The following is a 19358-nucleotide window of genomic DNA, read 5'->3' on the forward strand; positions in this document are numbered from 1 at the left end:
CCAGTGTCAGTGTGCTTTACACCACTCCATCCGACCACTCCATATAACTTGGTGATGTGAGGCTTGCATGCAGCTGCTCGGCCATGGAAACCCATTCCATTAAACTCCCACCACAGTTTTTGTGCTTACATTAATGCCAGTGGAAGTTTGGAACTCTTCAGCTATGGAATCAGCAGAGCGATGGCAACTTTTACGCAATATGCGCCTTAACATTCGTTGACCCTGCTCTGTGATTTTACGTGGTCTTGTGTTTTGTGGATGAGTTGTTGTTGTTCCTAAACGCTTCCACTTTCTAATAACATCACTTACAGTTGACAGTGGAATATCCAGCAGGGATGTAACTTCATGAGCCGTCTTATTGCAAATCTGGCATCCTATCACAATACCACGCTTGAAGTCACTGGGCTCTCAGAATTACGTATTTAGTATCACAAAAGGTTGCCAATGGAGACTGCATGGCTAGGTGCTTAATTTTATACACCTATGGTCTGATTGAATCACCTGAATTCAATAATTAACAGGTGATCACTGATCGAAGAGATTTCATCCAAAAATGATCTACCCACATCCTCATGTTCAGGGCACGAAAATAAAAATCATCCTTAATAAGCCATTCGGCTTCCAAACAAGGAACAAGTTGAAGTAAAACCCCTGCTTCCGTTCCAGTGAAGGTACTGGAGCAATGACCCCTTTCAAAAACAATTGATAGCATGATTCAGTGCCACCATTTTCTCTGCATACCGGGGAAGAGTGGTGGCAAAAGAATGCATGGTGGTGGACCCCTGAGGTCAATGATGTAATCTCTGGAAATAATGCTCTGCGCCCAGGTGTCTGAAGATGACTCCACCCAATGCTCTTTGAGCCAGAGCAACCTCTGACTGGTGTCAGATGGCACCAGCAAATCTGCCCTTTGATGTCAAACCCCTTCTGGTGAAGAAGCAGCCCCTGGCCAACTGACCTCTAGTAGATGCTCCACCATGGAAGTAGAAAATTAAAAGATCAGAAACATAGATACCGCTGTTTAGGGGCAGCCGCAGGAAGAAAGGTGCTTTTTCCACATGTAGCCTAGGTCATAATGGCGTCCTGTTCTGGTCCAAAAAGAACGCCCCCACCAAACAGAAGAGCTTCCAAGGAATGTTTTTATTCCAAATCTGCAGTCTAGGTGCAGAGCCAAATAGCCCTTCAGGCCGAGACAGCCGTATCTGAAACTTTGGAAGCCACCTTGAAATGCCATCTCGTATGGCCTCACACACATATTCAGCTGCTCCTGTAAACTGTTCTGGGACAGCAATCGGGAACTTCAGCAGAAGCACACTGTGCACCACTTTGAGAATTTGGCTGCCTATAACTTTACAGAAGCCAGAGGTTCCTTGTCATATGACTATACCCAACACAACAAGGACCATCTAAAACAGCTGGAATTTCACAGCACACATGCCGGAGCACTGATCCACAAACTGGGAAGTGCTAATCCCACAGAATACACCCCAAGAAAACACAGCACTGTCAACATGCATGCCATGTTCTGAGAAGGAAAACTCAGACATAAGGTGCCCAACAAGTGTGCTAGCATCACTGTATGACCTATACTGCTGGGCATTTTTTTTAAATCGTTAGTCATGTAATTTTAATGTATATTTACTGAGTGCATTTAAGTTATTGTGCATATTTTCACATGTATTTTTAATAATAATGATAATAAATTTATTCATACAGCGCTCTTTCTCCAACAGGACTCAAGGCGCTTTACAGACATCAAAAACAATGCACATAATACAGAAGATTTAAGAAATACAGCGATAGACAAGCTGTACAGACATAACAAAAGAAAACCTAGAGTGCACAGTAAGCATAATGCAGGCTTGGTGTAGGCATTTATATTGTGTGTTACAAACTGACTATAGGATACATATAGGAACTTTATACCCTTGGCAGCATTTCCTACCTAAACCCAACCTCTATAGCTAACACATAACCCTTAGGAGTAGTGCAATTTGTCGTTTACTTTAGATAAATACTAATAGGTGTAGCTATTAAATAACAATACTGTACTTCTAAAAAAAAAAAAAACCTTACTGTGTAAGTTAAAAGGGAGTTGGGGAACATTAGGGGTAATTCAGACCTGATCGCTCGCTAGTAGTTTTTTGCAGCGCTCCGATCAGATAGTCGCCGCCTACAGGGGAGTGTGTTTTAGCTGTGCAAGTGTGCGATCGCATGTGCAGCCGAGCAGTACAAATAAACTTTGTGCAGTTTCTGAGTTGCCCAGGACTTACTCAGCTGCTGCGATCACTTCAGCCTGTCCGGAAACCGGAATTGACGTCAGAAACCCGCCCTGCAAACGCTTGGACACACCTGCGTTTTTCCAACCACTCCTAGAAAACGGTCAGTTGCCATCCACAAACGGCTTCTACCTGTCAATCTCCCTGCGATCAGCTGTGCGAATGGACTCTTCGTAAAAAAGCCATCACACAGCAACAATCCGCTTTGTACTCATGTGACACGCCTGCGCATTGCGGTGCATATGCATGCGCAGTTCTGACCTGATCACAGCGCTGCAAAAAATGCTAGCGAGCGATCAGGTCTGAATTACCCCCATTGACCTAAGTCTATCCCAAAATAGTTTTGCAAGTTTCACCCCTCGCACACAGATAGTTTGCTGTCTCATAGCAGTCAAAGAAGTTATGTTTTACCCTTGCATCATATAAATGCTTGGTTCAAAACTAGAGTAACGTCTTAACTTAAAATATTTAGTTAAAATGAACAAAACACCCACAGACTCTTTCCCCATGCTAACCTAGGCTTAAGGGGCAGATTGTATGTCACGTGCTCCTGTGTTTGAGATATACTGACAGTAATGAAGACGTCAAAAACGATGAATGTCCCTGCAGGCCTTACACATCAAAAACAAACAAAAATGTGGAAAAAATTGTGAAAATTGTTTTGCATCAAGCTCTTAACATGATAAAAGTTTGTGCTAAGATGGTTCCAAGGCTACTCACTGCCGGAAGCAATTTGGAACAAATTCAAGCGGATTTGCATTTTTTAAATAAAGTTATTACGTGTGATGGAACGATGGAACATGGATATTCCAGTAAGAGCCTGAGACAAAATGACAGTCCATGAACTGGAAAATACTATCACCACCAAGAATGAAGAAAGCACGTCAAACCAAATCCAAATTCAAAGCCATGTTAATTGTTCTTATGTAAAGAAGAAAACAATGGAGCTGCTGAGACAGCTGACAGATAATGAGCTACAGCACAGCTGTGAACAATGGAAAATAAGAATGCAGTGGTGTGTGGATGCAGAATGTGATGACATATAATGGAAATTTACTTAGTATAATTTATGTTTAATTATATTATCAGTCTGATTATGTAATAGCCACACATCGTGTATGTGTGTGTATGTATGTATATATATATATATATATATATATATATATATATATACCTTGTCTTGCGTTAGCAAATACCTAAGCTGCACCTCAGTAGAGACCCCTGTTAGTGGGGGTTCCAAAATGGGAAATGGATAAGCAACATCTGAGGGCGCTAACAGGGACAGGTATGTTTTACCACCTGATGCATATGAACTGCATCTAATGTTCAACAATAAATAGTGGTTATTTTAATTTTAAAAAGGTTTACCCAGACTTCCGGCCATGCCACCAACAATGATGGAAGCTGCCTAACCCAGCTCCTCACAAGCTGCAGCGGGAACTCTGTTTTAACCCCCTCTGATGGCGATTTTGGCCGGACCAGCAATATCAAAGGTCAGAGGAACACCTCCCCGGTGTATGGAGAGGTATTTCCCCACTCTCATGCCATCCAGACAGCAGCACCAGTGCCAGGAACAAAAATGCCTATCCAAAATGGTGGGCGTGGCTCCCGCTATTGCGGCTCCTGTGCCTGCCACTCCTGCTGCTGTCTCCTCACAGCCTGGATCCCCTGCAGCCCTCCCAGAAATGCTCCATGCCTCTCCTGTCCCTCAGCCTGTGGATGGCATGCCTATAGCTTTAGCTGCATATGGAGACATTGTGAAAGCTATAAGAGAGACTATGGCTCCCCTAATGCAAGAACAGGCAGACTCAGACTCTATCAAGCAGGCACTAATGGAAGCTAATAATAACATTGTGCAACTCACTAAGAGGGTCCAAATCACCGAAAATCGGCTTGGTGATACCTTCCACGATGTAACTGTGCTCAAGCAGAAGTATGATTCTTTGTACAAACAGCATGTGCAAGTGCTCAGTAAAGTGGATGACATGGAAAATTGTTCACGTCGGAACAATCTGAGACTAGTGCATTGGTTCCCAAACTGTGTGCCGTGGCTCCCTGGGGTGCCTCGGGACACTTGCAGGGGTGCCTTGGATTGGTGGTTCAGGGCCAATTCAAATTATTTATGGTCAATTAATAGGAAAAACTAGTGCTAGTAGCTGTCAGTCATAAAATATGGGGACAAACAGAAGCAAATCTTGTCCCTCACCACACAACTGAGCCTAAGAATGACATATAAACACAATTTACTTAATTTAATATTTCTTTCTAAATAAGAAATTTTTGCCCTAGGGGTGCCGTGAAAAAAATTCTGATACTCTAGGGTGCCAAGATTCAAAAAAGTTTGGAAACCACTGGACTAGTGGGTCTTCCTGAGTCACTTAAAAGTGATTCTCTGACTGACTTTATTACCTCATCTTTGTCTGATTTACTGGATGTGAGTGATTCCTGTGCAGATATGGTCATCGAGAGAGCACACCGCATCGGGCCTCCCAGGAATGGTAAAGATTCTAGACCCAGAGTGACTATTTTCCGATGTTTACATTTCCTTCACTGCAAGGTGCTCTGGCAGGCATCCAGATGCAATCGGTCTTTTACCTGGGAAGGCCACAAGTTGTTCCTGTTTCAGGATTATTCGACCGAAGTCACTCATGCCCGGATAGCTTTTTCTGGTCTTTGCTCAGAACTGTTTAAAAATAACAGACGTTTTGCCCTTTGCATTTTTCGACAAGTTTCTCCTTCTTGGATTTTCTTTTCCCATATACAGTTTGCTTATCTTCTGCCACTTTGATTTGTACAGTATTGATATCATATGAATGTATTATAATACTTGAGTGGCATTTTTGTGTGGTTTTCTTTTTTTGTTGTGTACCCTCTGTTGCAGGGGTACCCCTGGTTATTATTATCTACTATTGTTATTTAAATTATTGAATTTCTTTTCTCTTTCTTATATACAAAAAAAAAGTTGTTTTGGTGCTGGTCCTACTATTGGTAGTATGTAGCTTCACCTTACAACTTTTTCCATAATGTACTTGTTTGTATTGAAGTGGTTTGAAGAGTGGGATTTCTATTTTTTTTCCTGCTCCGGCTCCTTGTAGCCCACACCTCCTCCCCTCTCCCTTCTCCCTATCCAATCTCTGTTTGCTCGGATTCCTTGCGTGGTGTCTTTGTGTACCGCCTGAGGACTCTTAAGTGTATTTTCCCAGAAGTCTGCTGTCTGCCTGTTGGCTGCAGGGAAATTAATTCTCTGCATTGATTATTTCTGTGTTTTGTTTGTTTTTATTTTTCTATGTCTTGCTTCAAGTTTGTCTTTATTTTACCCTTCCTCTCCCTTCAAGCAAAAGTACTGATATGTCCTATTGCGTTGGTTCATCTTCTCATTGCTTTTCCAAGTATGGTATCAAACTGCACAATTTTCTATTTTTCTTATGGATTAATTCTGCTGTTTTTTTTTTCATTATGTCCCTGTTTTACTTTAAAAGCCAGCTCTCTATTTTGGTTAATGCATTGATATGGCCCCCCTAAAGATCTGTTCGTGGAATGTGGGAGGGATAAACTCCCCCATTAAACGCATGAGAATCCTTTCCTATGTGAGGAAACTGGGTGTGGATGTAGTGTTTCTGCAGGAAACTCACCTCTTCTCCCCAAAAATCGTAAAGCTTAACACTATGGGTTATTCTATACTTTCCTTTGCTGCCTTTACTTCTAAAAAGCGTGGGGTGGTTATTTTGATTAAGAGACAACTAGCCCCTATACTTCATACCACTATAGCCAACCCTATGGGCCGATATGTAATTTCAGAAGTGTCTATACAGACAGATAGGTTTGTAATATGTAATATTTACGCACCTAATGTATACTCAAAGAAATTTTTTCAAACCATTCTAGCCAAACTTAGGGGGATATCCAATTAGCCCCGTTTTTTCCCCGGGGCTAATTGTCCCACCGGAGGCTATCTAATTAGCCCCGATAAGCCGCGGCACGCGCCGGCTTATCGGGGATTTTGTTTCACCTGCCTCCAGCAGGCAAAGCAGAATTCCCGGAAACAGCCCCGTTTTCGTCCGAAAACGGGGCTGTTTCACCCGAAAACACACAGGTTTCTCTGAACCTGTGTGTTTTCGGGAGAATTTTTTTTTTTTTCCGATGTTTTAACGGGGATAATTGGATATCCCCCTGACTGTATTTCGTGATTCTTCTTTATTGGTAGCCACGGATTTTATGGATCGCCAGCACCCTCCCATTATGCTTTGTAAACCTCCTGTTTTAGGCATTCCCGAAATGGCCTCTGATTTATGCCTCATTGATGTGTGGAGGTCTTTTCACCCACGTATTGATTATATCTTGCTGTCTGATACACTTGTTTCTAGGGTTGACGCCTCCAATATTGAGCCTATTAGCTTATCCGACCACGCACTTGTATGGTTTACAATCACTCCAGTTGTTGATAGTGGATCCTATAAGCCTTGGTAGTTTTCATCCTTCTTAGCCAACTCTGTAAAATTCAGGAACATGCTTGAAGGAAAATGGCTGGATTATGCTCATAGTAATGCTGTTCATATCCAAGACCTGCCCTGTTTTGGCAAGTCGTGAAGTCTGTTCTTCGTGGGGAAATTATGGCCTATACGGCTCAACATAGGAAGGATTGTGAAAGTCTCTATATCCAAGCACAAACTAAGCTCACATCCTCGTTTCAAGTGTATAAGACCCGGCCCTCCCCTTCTACTCGCTCAGTATATTTGAAAGACCAGGTTTATTTTGAGGGGGTTATGGATCAATTAGCCTCCAGGCATACCTTTCGTAAACATTGCCATTACTATAAACATGGAAATAAAACAGGCAAGTTACTTTCTAATTTATTATGCAATCACACTGCTCCAGCTTCCAGTTTGACTCTTCGAAATCCTTCCTTCTGGTAATATAAAACATAAACGTCAAGATATAGTTAACCTTTTCAGGGATTTTTATGAAGACCTTTATTCTCACCCCACTATCGATCTGACCCAAAAATCAGCCTTTTGGAATAATGCAGATACTCTGATTTCTTCTGCCCATGCTGATATGCTAATAGCCCCTATTAAAGTTGAAGAGGTGGAAGCTGCCATAAAACACCTGAAACCAATGAAAGCACCTGGCCCTGATGGGTATTCTGGGGAGTTTTTCAAAATGCTAAACAGTAAAATCACTGCCCCTCTCACTGCTTTTTTTAATACTATCCTCTCTGATTATGTTGTCCCCCTTCATTTTAATTCTGCGATAATCAAGGTACTTCCTAAACCAGGACGTGACCCTGAAATACCGTCCTCATATCGCCCAATATCTTTATTAGATGTTGATTATAAACTATAAATGAAAGTTATGGCTGAACGACTGAAATTGATTTTGCCTTCTGTTATTGCTCCCTACCAAATCGGTTTTATCTGGGGTAGACACTCCACTGTTAACATACGTAAGGTGATCGCGGTGCTACAGTCAGCCGCCTTCTCTGCGAACCCTTCCCATCAGGCTATTATTTCTATGGACGCAGAGAAGGTGTTTGACCTAGTTACCTGGGATAATTTTTTTCACACTATTACGAGGTTTGGATTCCCGGGGAATTTTATCTCTTTGCTGAAATCTCTTTACTCCTCCCCCCTTACCCAGGTGTCCAGCAATGGCTATCTTTCTTCTCCTTTCCAGATTTATCAAGGCACTCAGCAGGGATGTCCTATGTCCCCATTATTGTTTGCAATTGCGTTGGAACCGCTTGCTATAGTCTGACAGCTTTAAAGGGATTACCTTGGGTCATTCTGATTTAAAATCAGGGCCGGCTCCAGGCGTGTTCTAATAGAGCGGACGAGCAGAGCGCCACCCTTAATGGGCGCCGCACGCTGGCACCGCCATATTGGAGCCTGGTCCTGTGTCTGTGTGTGGCTCCAGCAGCATCCGTCCCTGGTCCGCCTCCGAGTCCCACTCCCAGCCAGCAGTCACTGGCTGACTCTGTGCTGTGGGCGGTACTATGCAAAACTACTCAGTGCGCGCTGTGCAGCGTCAGACGCTGGCACCGCACAGCGCGCACTGAGGTGGTTTAGTTGAGTGCGCTCACCCACTGGAAACTGAGGGAAAGGAGAACGCTGTGCTCTCCTCCCCGTCCTCACACACAGCAGGAGCAGCTGCCTCCCCGCCCAAGAAGACCATCGGCAGCAGCAGCGCAGTGAGCAGCACTTGGGGGGGGGGGGGGGCACTGTGTGGGGACATGTGTATCTGGGTCTGGGGGCATATCTGGCACTGTGGGGCATGTGTATCTGGCACTGGGGGCATATCTGGCACTGTGGGGCATGTGTATCTGGCACTGGGGGGTATATCTGGCACTGTGGGGCATGTGTATCTGGCACTGGGGGCATATCTGCATATCTGGCACTGGGGGGAATATCTGACACTGTGGGGCATGTGTATCTGGCACTGTGGGGCATGTGTATCTGGCACTGGGGACATATCTGGCACTGTGGGGCAGGTGTATCTGGCTTTGGGGGCATATCTGGCACTGTGGGGCAAGTGTATCTGGCACTGGGGGCATATCTGGCGCTGTGGGGCATGTGTATCTGGCACTGGGGGCATATCTAGCACTGTGGGCATGTGTATCTGGCACTGTGGGGCATGTGTATCTGGCACTGTGGGGCATGTGTATCTGGCACTGTGGGAATATCTGGCACTGGGGGGCATATCTGACACTGGGGCATGTGTATCTGACACTGGGGACATATCTGGCACTGTGGGGCATGTGTACCGGGCCTGCTACGGGGCATATCATGTATAGCTGGCACTGCTTGGGGGCATATCAGGTGTAGCTAGCACTGCTGGTGGGCATATCATGTGTACCTGGCACTGCTGCAGGGCATGTCATGTGTACCTGGCACTGCTGCGGGTCATGTCATGTGTAGCTGGCACTGCTGCGGGGCATGTGATGTGTAGCTGGCATTGCTGAGGGGCATGTCATGTGTAGCTGCATGTCATGTGTAGCTGGCACTGCTGCGGGGCATGTCATGTGTAGCTGGCACTGCTGGGGGGCATGTCATGTGTAGCTGGCACTGCTGCAGGGTATGTCATGTCTATCTGGCACTGCACTACTGTAGACATTATGTGTATCTGCCACTATACTGGAGACATGTGTATCTGGCACTATACTGGAGTCATTGGTGGTCATTTCGAGTTGATCGCTAGCTGCTGTTGTTCGCTGTGCAGCGCTTGGCACTTCTGCGTATGCGGCGCAATGCGCACGCGCCACGTACTTTCACAAAAGCCGATGCAGTTTTACACAAGATCTAGCTACGCTTTTCACTCGCACTGCTGGCCGCAGAGTGATTGACAGGAAGTGGGTGTTTCTGGGAGGTAACTGACCGTTTTCGGGGAGTGTGTGTAAAAACGCAGGTGTGACAGATACAAATGCAGGCGTGCCTGGGGAAACGCAGGCGTGGCTGGCCGAACGCAGGGCGTGTTCGTGACGTCAAAACAGGAACTAAATAGTCTGAAGTGATCGCAAGGTAGGTCTGGAGCTGCTCAGAAACTACACAATTTTTTTTCCAGCAGCGCTGCGATCCTTTCGTTCGCACTTCTGCTAAGATACACTCCCAGAGGGTGGCGGCTTAGCATTTGCACGGCTGCTAAAAGCAGCTAGCGAGCGAACAACTCGGAATGAGGGCCATTGTGTGTAAGAGAAAAGGATTTACCGGTAGGTATTAAAATCCTATTTTCTCCTACGTCCTAGAGGATGCTGGGGACTCCAAAAGGACCATGGGGTTTATACCAAAGCTCCAGACCGGGCGGGAGAGTGCGGATGACTCTGCAGCACCGATTGAGCAAACATGAGGTCCTCATCAGCTAGGGGCTAGAATTTTGCAAAAGTGTTTGGACCCGACCAAGTAGCTGCTCGACAAAGTTGTAACGCCGAGACACCCCGGGCAGCTGCCCAAGACGAGCCCACCCTCCTAGTGGAATGGGCCTTCACTGATTTCGGTAACGGCAATCCAGCCGTAGTATGAGCAAACTGAATCGTATTACAGATCCAGCGTGCAATAGTCTGCTTAGAAGCAGGAGCTCCAACCTTGTTGGAAGCATACAGGACAAACAGCGCCTCTGTTTTCCTAATACGAGCCGTTCTGGCTACATACATTTTCAAAGCCCTGACCACATCGAGAGACTTTGACTCAGCCAAGGCTTCAGTAGCCACAGGTACCACAATAGGTTGGTTCATGTGAAACGAAGAAACCACCTTTGGGAGAAATTGTTGACGAGTCCTCAACTCCGCTCTATCTACATGGAAAACCAAGTAGGGGCTTTTGTGAGACAAAGCCGCCAACTCTGACACCCGCCTTGCGGACGCCAAGGCCAATAGCATGACCACTTTCCAAGTGAGAAATTTCAACTCAACCTTTTGTAAAGGTTCAAACCAATGCAATGTAAGGAACTGTAACACCACGTTAAGGTCTCATGGTGCCACTGGGGGCACAGATGGAGGCTGGATGTGCAGCACGCCCTTCACGAACGTCTGTACTTCTGGAAGCTAGGCCAATTCCTTTTGAAAGAAAATAGATAAGGCCGAGATCTGCACTTTAAGGGAGCCTAACTTAAGGCCCGCATCCACACCAGCTTGCAAAAAATGGAGAAAACGACCCAGCTGAAATTCTTCCGTAGGCGCCTTCTTGGATTCGCACCAAGACACATATTTTCTCCAAATACGGTGGTAATGCTTCGCCGTTACCTCCTTTCTAGCTTTCAGTAGAGTGGGATGACCTCTCCGGGAATACCCTTTCGAGCTAGGATTTGGCGTTCAACCACCATGCCGTCAAACGCAACCGCGGTAAGTCTTGGAACACGCACAGCCCCTGCTGTAATAGATACTCTCTTAGAGGAAGAGGCCAGGGATCTCCTATGAGTAATTCCTGAAGATCCGGATACCAGGCGCTCCGTGGCCAATCTTGAACAACAAGTATCGCCTGAACCCTTGTTCTTCTTATGATCCTTATCACCTTTGGGATGAGAGGAAGTGGAGGGAACACATAGACCGACTGAAACACCCACGGTGTCACTAGAGCGTCCACAGCTACTGCCTGAGGGTCCCTCGACCTGGAACAATACGTCTGAAGCTTCTTGTTGAGGCAAGACGCCATCATGTCTATTTGAGGAATTCCCCAATGACCTGTCACTTCTGCAAAGACCTCTTGATGAAGACCCCACTCTCCTGGATGGAGATTGTGTCTGCTGAGAAGGTCTGCTTCCCAGTTGTCCATGCCTGGAATGAAGACCGCTGACAGAGCGCTTGCATGTTTTTCCGCCCAGCGAAGAATCTTTGTGGCCTCCGCCATCGCCGCTCTGCTCCTTGTTCCGCCTTGGCGGTTTATGTGCGCCACCGCTGTTATGTTGTCCAACTGAATCAGGACGGGTAGGCCGCGCAGCAGATGTGTGACTGCTCCCCAACCTCGGAGACTTGCATCCGTGGTCACCAAGATCCAATCTTGGATCCCGAACCTGCGACCCTCTACAAGGTGAGAAAGTTGGAGCCACCACAGGAGAGAAATCCTGGCCCTGGGGGACAGGCTTATCTTCCGATGCATGTGTAGATGGGACCCGGACCACTTGTTCAACAGGTCCCACTAAAAAGTTCTTGCATGGAACCTGCCAAACGGAATGGCCTCGTAGGCCGCCACCATTTTCCCCAGCACTCGAGTGCATTGATGAATCGACACTCTTGCCGGTTTCAGAAGCTGCTTGACCATGTTCTGGAGTTCCAGAGCTTTTTCCAACAGGAGAAAAATTCTCTGTAGTTCCGTGTACAGAATCATGCCCAAAAACGACAGCCGTGTTGTCGGAATCAACTGCGACTTTGGCAAATTTAGGAGCCAGCCATGTTGTTTCAGAACTGTCAGGGAGAGCGCAATGTTTTTTAGCAACTTCTCCTGTGATCTCGCCTTTATCAGGAGATCGTACAAGTACGGGATAATTGTGACCCCTTGCTTGCGCAGGAGTACCATCATTTCCGTCATTACCTTGGTGAAAATCCTTGGGGCCATGGAAAGACCAAACGGCAACGTCTGAAATTGGTAGTGACAATCCTGAACAGCGAACCTCAGGTACGCCTGATGTGGAGGATATATGGGGACATGTAGGTAAGCATCCTTTATGTCGACTGACACCATAACCCCCCCCCCCCTTCCAGACTGAAGATCACTGCTTGGAGAGATTCCATCTTGAATTTGAATCTTTTTAAATACAGATTGAGGGATTTTAAGTTCAGAATCGGTCTGACCGAGCCATCCGGTTTCTAGACAGGGTTGAATAAAACCCTTCCCCCCGCTGTAACGGGGGTACCGCGACAATGACTTGCTGCCGACACAGCTTTTGTATTGCCGCACACACTACCTCTCTTTCTGGAAGAGAAGCTGGCAAGGCCGATTTTAAAAATCGGTGCGGAGGCACATCTTGAAACTCCAGTTTGTATCCTTGGGTCACAATTTCCAGCACCCAAGGATCCAGGCCCGAGTGAACCGAGACCTGACTGAAGAGCTGAAGACGCGCCCCCACCGGTGCGGACTCCCGCAGCGGAGCCCCAGCGTCATGCGGTGGATTTGGCAGAAGCCGGGGAGGACTTCTGCTCCTGGGAGCTTGCCACAGCCGGCGATCTTTTTCCTTTTCCCTTACCTCTAGCAGCAAGGAAAGAGGACCCTCGTCCTTTCCTGTATTTATGAGACCGAAAGGACTGCATCTGGTATTGAGGGGTTTTCTTTTGCTGTGGAGGGACAAAAGGCAAAAAGGACGACTTACCCGCGGTAGCTGTACCTAGCCGAGATTGCCATGGTATTGGCCCTTGAAGCCAAGAGGCCAATATCTCTCGCAGCGTCCTTTAGATAGACTGCAGCGTCCCTGATGTGACCCAGCGTCAAAAGCACGCTTTGCCTATCCAGGGTGTCTATTTCAGATAACAAGTGATCTGCCCACTTTTCAATAGCGCTACTCACCCATGCCGATGCCACGGCCGGCCTGAGCAGCGTACCCGTAGTGACATAAATAGATTTCAAGGTAGTTTCCTGCTTACGATCAGCAGGATCTTTAAGTACTGCCGTGTCTGGGGACCAGGGCCGGATTAACAATGGGGCGGGTGGAGCTGCAGCTCCAGGCCTCCCTATGAAAATAGGCCCACAGAAGCCTGGCAGCGATGACAGGAAAAAAAAATTCCTATCAAAAGCTGCCAGCGGCTGTCTGCCCAGAGCACCATGAAAACCCTGCTGGCCGTCACCTCCCCTCCCCGCCGAGAGAATGACACAATTATCATGGAGTCAGGTCCCGGCATTAAAAATAGTGGCGCAGTGAAGAGATTCACAAATCTTCCCTGTGCTGCTGACATCACCTAGGTTCCACCCCATGGGCGCAGCTAGGGGCAGTGGCGTAATTACCATGCTATGAGGCCCCGGCTGCCTCTCGGGCCTGCCGCTCCCCTTTCCCCAGTCATGCCACAGGTGACGCCTCTGCCGGAACAATTGTGGGGTCGCCGCACTCCGAATCCAAAGCATACATATGTATGCTTGATGCTATTACCCAGCTGCTCGCTCCTGTCGGTTTTCAGTGCCCAGCCGAGCTTCCTGCAGCCTCATGGTGTCTACGCAGTGGGGAAGAGGAGCCAGAAGCCAGCCCTGCAGACAGCTGAGTGGGGAGAAGCACGAACTGAAGAGGAGCGGAATAGAAGAGGCAGTGAAATTAATAGTAAGTAAAGGACGCTCAGGGGAGTTGTGATAGTAAATTGTATTGGAGGCACCATGTTTTTGGTAGGTTTGGAGGGAATAGGGGGCAGTTTGGGATTTACTAAGATACTGTACATTTGTTTAGTAATGAAGAGACAAATACAGTCAGTGGCACTTTATATACAATGGCTGCAGTGGCTCCAGACAAATACAAGAAGACAGAAGGATCTGATGCATTAAATACAATACAAATTTCAATTCTATGCACATGCTCAGTATTTTAATGGATATGTGCAATAGAAATGGGGCAGTGACAGGTCAGGAGGAGGGGATGGGGAAGCGTCAGGACAGGAGGATGAGATATGGAAGCGTTAGGTCAGGGGGAGGAGATATGGAAGCGTCGGGTCGGGAGGAGGACATATGGGAGCATCAGGTCGGGAGTAGGAGATATGGAAGCGTCAAATCGGGAGGAGATATTGAAGCATCGGGTCGGGAGGAGCAGATATGAAAGCGTAAGGTTGGGAGGAAGACATATGGGAGCGTCAGGTCGGGAGGAGGAGATATGGAAGCGTCAGATTAGGAGGAGATATGGAAGCGTCAGGTCGGGAGGAAGACATATGGAAGCGTCAGGTCGGGAGGAAGACATATGGAAGCGTCAGGTCGGGAGGAAGACATATGGAAGCGTCAGGTCGGGAGGAGGACATACGGGAGCATCAGGTCCGGAGGAGGCGATATGGAAGAGTCAGATCGGGAGGCGATATGTAAGCGCCAGGTCGGGAGGAGCAGATATGAAAGCGTCAGGTCGGGAGGAGATATAAAAGCGTAAGGTCGGGAGGGGGATATATGAAAGCGTCAGGTCGGGAGGAGCAGATATGAAAGTGTCAGGTCGGGAGAAGCAGATATGAAAGCGTCAGGTTGGGAAGAGATATGAAAGCGTCAGGTTGGGAGGAGATATGAAAGTGTCAGGTCGGGAGGAGCAGATATGAAAGCGTCAGGTTGGGAGGAGATATGAAAGTGTCAGGTCGGGAGGAGCAGATATGAAAGCGTCAGGTCGAGAGGAGGACATGTGGGAGCGTCAGGTCGGGAGGAGGACATATGGAAGCATCAGGTCTGGAGTAGGAGATATGGAAACGTCAGGTCAGGGGGAGATATGGAATCATCAGGTCGGGAGGACTAGATATGATAGCGTCAGTTCGGGAGGAGCAGATATGAAAGTGTCAGATTGGGAGGATGAGATATGGAAGTGCCAGGTTGGGAGGAGGTGATATGGAAGCATCAGGTCGGGAGGAGATATAAAAGCATCAGGTCGGGAGGAGATATGAAAGCGTCAGGTTGGGAGATATGAAAGAGTCAGGTCGGGAGGAGGACATGTGGGAGCGTCAGGTCAGGAGGAGGACATATGGAAGCATCAGGTCTGGAGTAGGAGATATGGAAACGTCAGGTCGGGGGGAGATATGGAAGCATCAGGTCGGGAGGAGCAGATATGAAAGCGTCAGATTAGGAGGATGAGATATGGAAGCGCCAGGTTGGGAGGAGGTGATATGGAAGCGTCAGATTGGGAGGATGAGACATGAAAGCGTCAGATCGGGAGGAGCTATAAAAGCATCAGGTCGGGAGGAGATATGAAAGCGTCAGGTCAGAAGGAGCAGATATGAAAGCGTCAGGTCGGGAGTAGGAGATATGGAAGCGTCAAATCGGGAGGAGATATTGAAGCATCGGGTCGGGAGGAGCAGATATGAAAGCGTAAGGTTGGGAGGAAGACATATGGGAGCGTCAGGTCGGGAGGAGGAGATATGGAAGCGTCAGATTAGGAGGAGATATGGAAGCGTCAGGTCGGGAGGAAGACATATGGAAGCGTCAGGTCGGGAGGAAGACATATGGAAGCGTCAGGTCGGGAGGAAGACATATGGAAGCGTCAGGTCGGGAGGAGGACATACGGGAGCATCAGGTCCGGAGGAGGCGATATGGAAGAGTCAGATCGGGAGGCGATATGTAAGCGCCAGGTCGGGAGGAGCAGATATGAAAGCGTCAGGTCGGGAGGAGATATAAAAGCGTAAGGTCGGGAGGGGGATATATGAAAGCGTCAGGTCGGGAGGAGCAGATATGAAAGTGTCAGGTCGGGAGAAGCAGATATGAAAGCGTCAGGTTGGGAAGAGATATGAAAGCGTCAGGTTGGGAGGAGATATGAAAGTGTCAGGTCGGGAGGAGCAGATATGAAAGCGTCAGGTTGGGAGGAGATATGAAAGTGTCAGGTCGGGAGGAGCAGATATGAAAGCGTCAGGTCGAGAGGAGGACATGTGGGAGCGTCAGGTCGGGAGGAGGACATATGGAAGCATCAGGTCTGGAGTAGGAGATATGGAAACGTCAGGTCAGGGGGAGATATGGAATCATCAGGTCGGGAGGACTAGATATGATAGCGTCAGTTCGGGAGGAGCAGATATGAAAGTGTCAGATTGGGAGGATGAGATATGGAAGTGCCAGGTTGGGAGGAGGTGATATGGAAGCATCAGGTCGGGAGGAGATATAAAAGCATCAGGTCGGGAGGAGATATGAAAGCGTCAGGTTGGGAGATATGAAAGAGTCAGGTCGGGAGGAGGACATGTGGGAGCGTCAGGTCAGGAGGAGGACATATGGAAGCATCAGGTCTGGAGTAGGAGATATGGAAACGTCAGGTCGGGGGGAGATATGGAAGCATCAGGTCGGGAGGAGCAGATATGAAAGCATCAGATTAGGAGGATGAGATATGGAAGCGCCAGGTTGGGAGGAGGTGATATGGAAGCGTCAGATTGGGAGGATGAGACATGAAAGCGTCAGATCGGGAGGAGCTATAAAAGCATCAGGTCGGGAGGAGATATGAAAGCGTCAGGTCAGAAGGAGCAGATATGAAAGCGTCAGGTCGGGAGGAGCAGATATGAAAGCGTCAGGTCGGGAGGAGCAGATATGAAAGCGTCAGGTCGGCAGGAGCAGATATGAAAGCTTCAGGTCGGGAGGAGCAGATATGAAAGGGTCAGGTCGGGAGGAACAGATATGAAAGCGTCAGGTCGGCAGGAGCAGATATGAAAGCTTCAGGTCGGGAGGAGCAGATATGAAAGGGTCAGGTCGGGAGGAGCAGATATGAAAGCGTCAGGTTGGGAGGAGCAGATATGAAAGCGTCGGGTCGGGAGGAGCAGATATGAAAGCTTCAGGTCGGGAGGAGCAGATATGAAAGCGTCAGGTCGGGAGGTGGAGATATCGAAGCGACAGGTCGGGAAGAGGACATATGGAAGCGTCAGGCAGAAGGGCAACCCTTATTCTTGCGATTCTTGCAATACGATTGCAATTAGATTGTGATTGCAGCACAGGGCGGCACTTCTCATGCCTGGTGGTTTTGCCCTGTGCTGGTCGGCCCCCAGCATGAGATTTGTAGTAGCGATTTAGCAAAAACTGCTACTGATGCTGAATAAGGCTGTTAGTGCCATTTTTCTTTTTTTTATGTCACATTAACAAGTGGTGTTTACTTTTTCATTTGTAGACTTTCAAATTACGCTGTGGATTTAAACAAAGTGGAGAGACCAAACGAGGTGACTGAGGGAAGGTGCTAGCCACAGCCCATTAATGCAGGGCACACCCCCACATAACTGGTTATGCCCCTCATATCACTAGTCACACCCACTGTGGCAGCACACAATAGGCCCTTCAGAAATTTCAGCTCCAGGCCCATGTCAACGTTAATCTGGCACTGCCGGGGACGGTAGTGCCACCTTCTTGGACAAACGCGCCAGAGCTTTGTCCACCGTAGGGGAGGATTCCCACCGTAATCTATCCCCCGAAGGAAATGGATACGCCATAGAAATCCTCCTGGGAATCAGTAGTCTCTTGTCAGGAGATTCCCAAGCTTTTTCAAAAAGAGCGTTCAGTTCATGAGAGGGAGAAAACGTTACCTCAGGTTTCTTTCCCTTAAACATACAGACCCTTGTCTCAGGAACAGCGGGGTCTTCTGTGATATGTAACACTTCTTTTATTGCCACAATCATGTACTGAATACTTAGCCACCTTAGGATGTAACTTGGCATTATTATAGTCGACACTGGAGTCGGAATCCGTATCGGTATCTGTGTCTGCTATCTGGGTAAATGAACGTTTCTGGGACCCTGAGGGGGTCTGAGATTGTGACAAAACATCTCCCATGGATTGTCTCCATGCTTGGTTCTGAGCCTCAGATTTGTCCAACCTCTTGTGCAACAAAGCCACACTTGTATTTAAAACACTCCACATCTCTACCCAATCAGCAGTCGGCGGTGCCGACGGAGTCACTCCCTCATTCTGTTCAGCCATCACAGCCTCCTCCTGGGAAGAACATTCAGCCTCAGACATGTCGACACACGCGTACCGACACCCACAAACACACTGGGCTATAGGGGACAGACCCACAGTAAGGCCTTTCAGAGAGACAGAGAGGGAGTTTGCCAGCTCACACCCAGCGCCTCACCGGTCTGAAAGAATTAAATAATGCCCCAGACCTATAAGCGCTTTTATATAATAGTAACCAACACCAAATTGCTGTGGCCCCCCCTTGTTTTTTGCACCCTTTTACTTGTGACAGCAGTGAAGGGCCAGGAGCAGCGTCTCTGTAGCAAGCTGTGGAGATAAAATGGCGCTGGTTAGAGCTGGAGGATGAAGCCCCGCCCCCTCAATGGCGCGATTGTGTCCCGCTTTTCTTTATACTGGCGGGGGTCTGTATACAGTGCCTATGCACTGTATACCAACTTGCCAGTCTCAGTTAGAGGTTTTATTGCTGCCCAGGGTGCCCCCCTGCGCCCTGCACCCATGTAGTGCCTTGTATGGGTGGGAGCAGCGCTGCGCGGTATCTCAAGGAAGAACTGAAGTCTTCTGCCGCCTCTGAAGTCTTCTTGCTTCTGCTACTCACCCGGCTTCTTACTTCAGGCTCTGTGAGGGGGACGGCGGCGTGGCTTCGGGAACGAACAGCTATGTTATACCAAGTGATCAGACCCTCTGGAGCTAATGGTGTCTAGTAGCCTAAGAAGCAGAGCCTTTGAACTCGCAGAAGTAGGTCTGCTTCTCTCCCCTCAGTCCCACGAAACAGGGAGCCTGTTGCCAGCAGTGCTCCCTAAAAATAATAAACCTAACAAAAGTCTTTTTTAGAGAAACTCTGTAGAGCTCCCCTAGTGTGTGACCAGTCTCCTCTGGGCACAGAATCTAACTGAGGTCTGGAGGAGGGGCATAGAGGGAGGAGCCAGTTCACGCCCATTAAAGTCTTAAAGTGCCCATGTCTCCTGCGAATCCCGTCTATACCCCATGGTCCTTTTGGAGTCCCCAGCATTCTCTAGGACGTGGGAGAAATATATTTATTTGTAGTGTGATAATATGAAGTTGT

General features: G+C 47.9%; 1 protein-coding gene across 3 annotated transcripts in view; it reads left to right on the forward strand.

Annotated features, from left to right (window-relative positions):
• The window catches only part of ZNF593OS (ZNF593 opposite strand), a 35082-nt gene that overhangs the window by 4909 nt on the left and 10815 nt on the right, over positions 1-19358 (forward strand). Inside the window, exon 2 of one of the 3 annotated variants that reach the window (XM_063954750.1) lies at positions 1734-1845. The exons of the other annotated variants lie outside the window; for them this stretch is intronic. The gene's annotated coding sequence lies outside the window, so the exon portion shown is untranslated. The remainder of the gene's footprint in view (positions 1-1733; positions 1846-19358) is intronic. 3 annotated transcript variants of the gene reach the window in all.

Source organism: Pseudophryne corroboree, chromosome 2, assembly GCF_028390025.1.
Source record: "Pseudophryne corroboree isolate aPseCor3 chromosome 2, aPseCor3.hap2, whole genome shotgun sequence".
Taxonomy (NCBI): Eukaryota; Metazoa; Chordata; class Amphibia; order Anura; family Myobatrachidae; genus Pseudophryne; species Pseudophryne corroboree.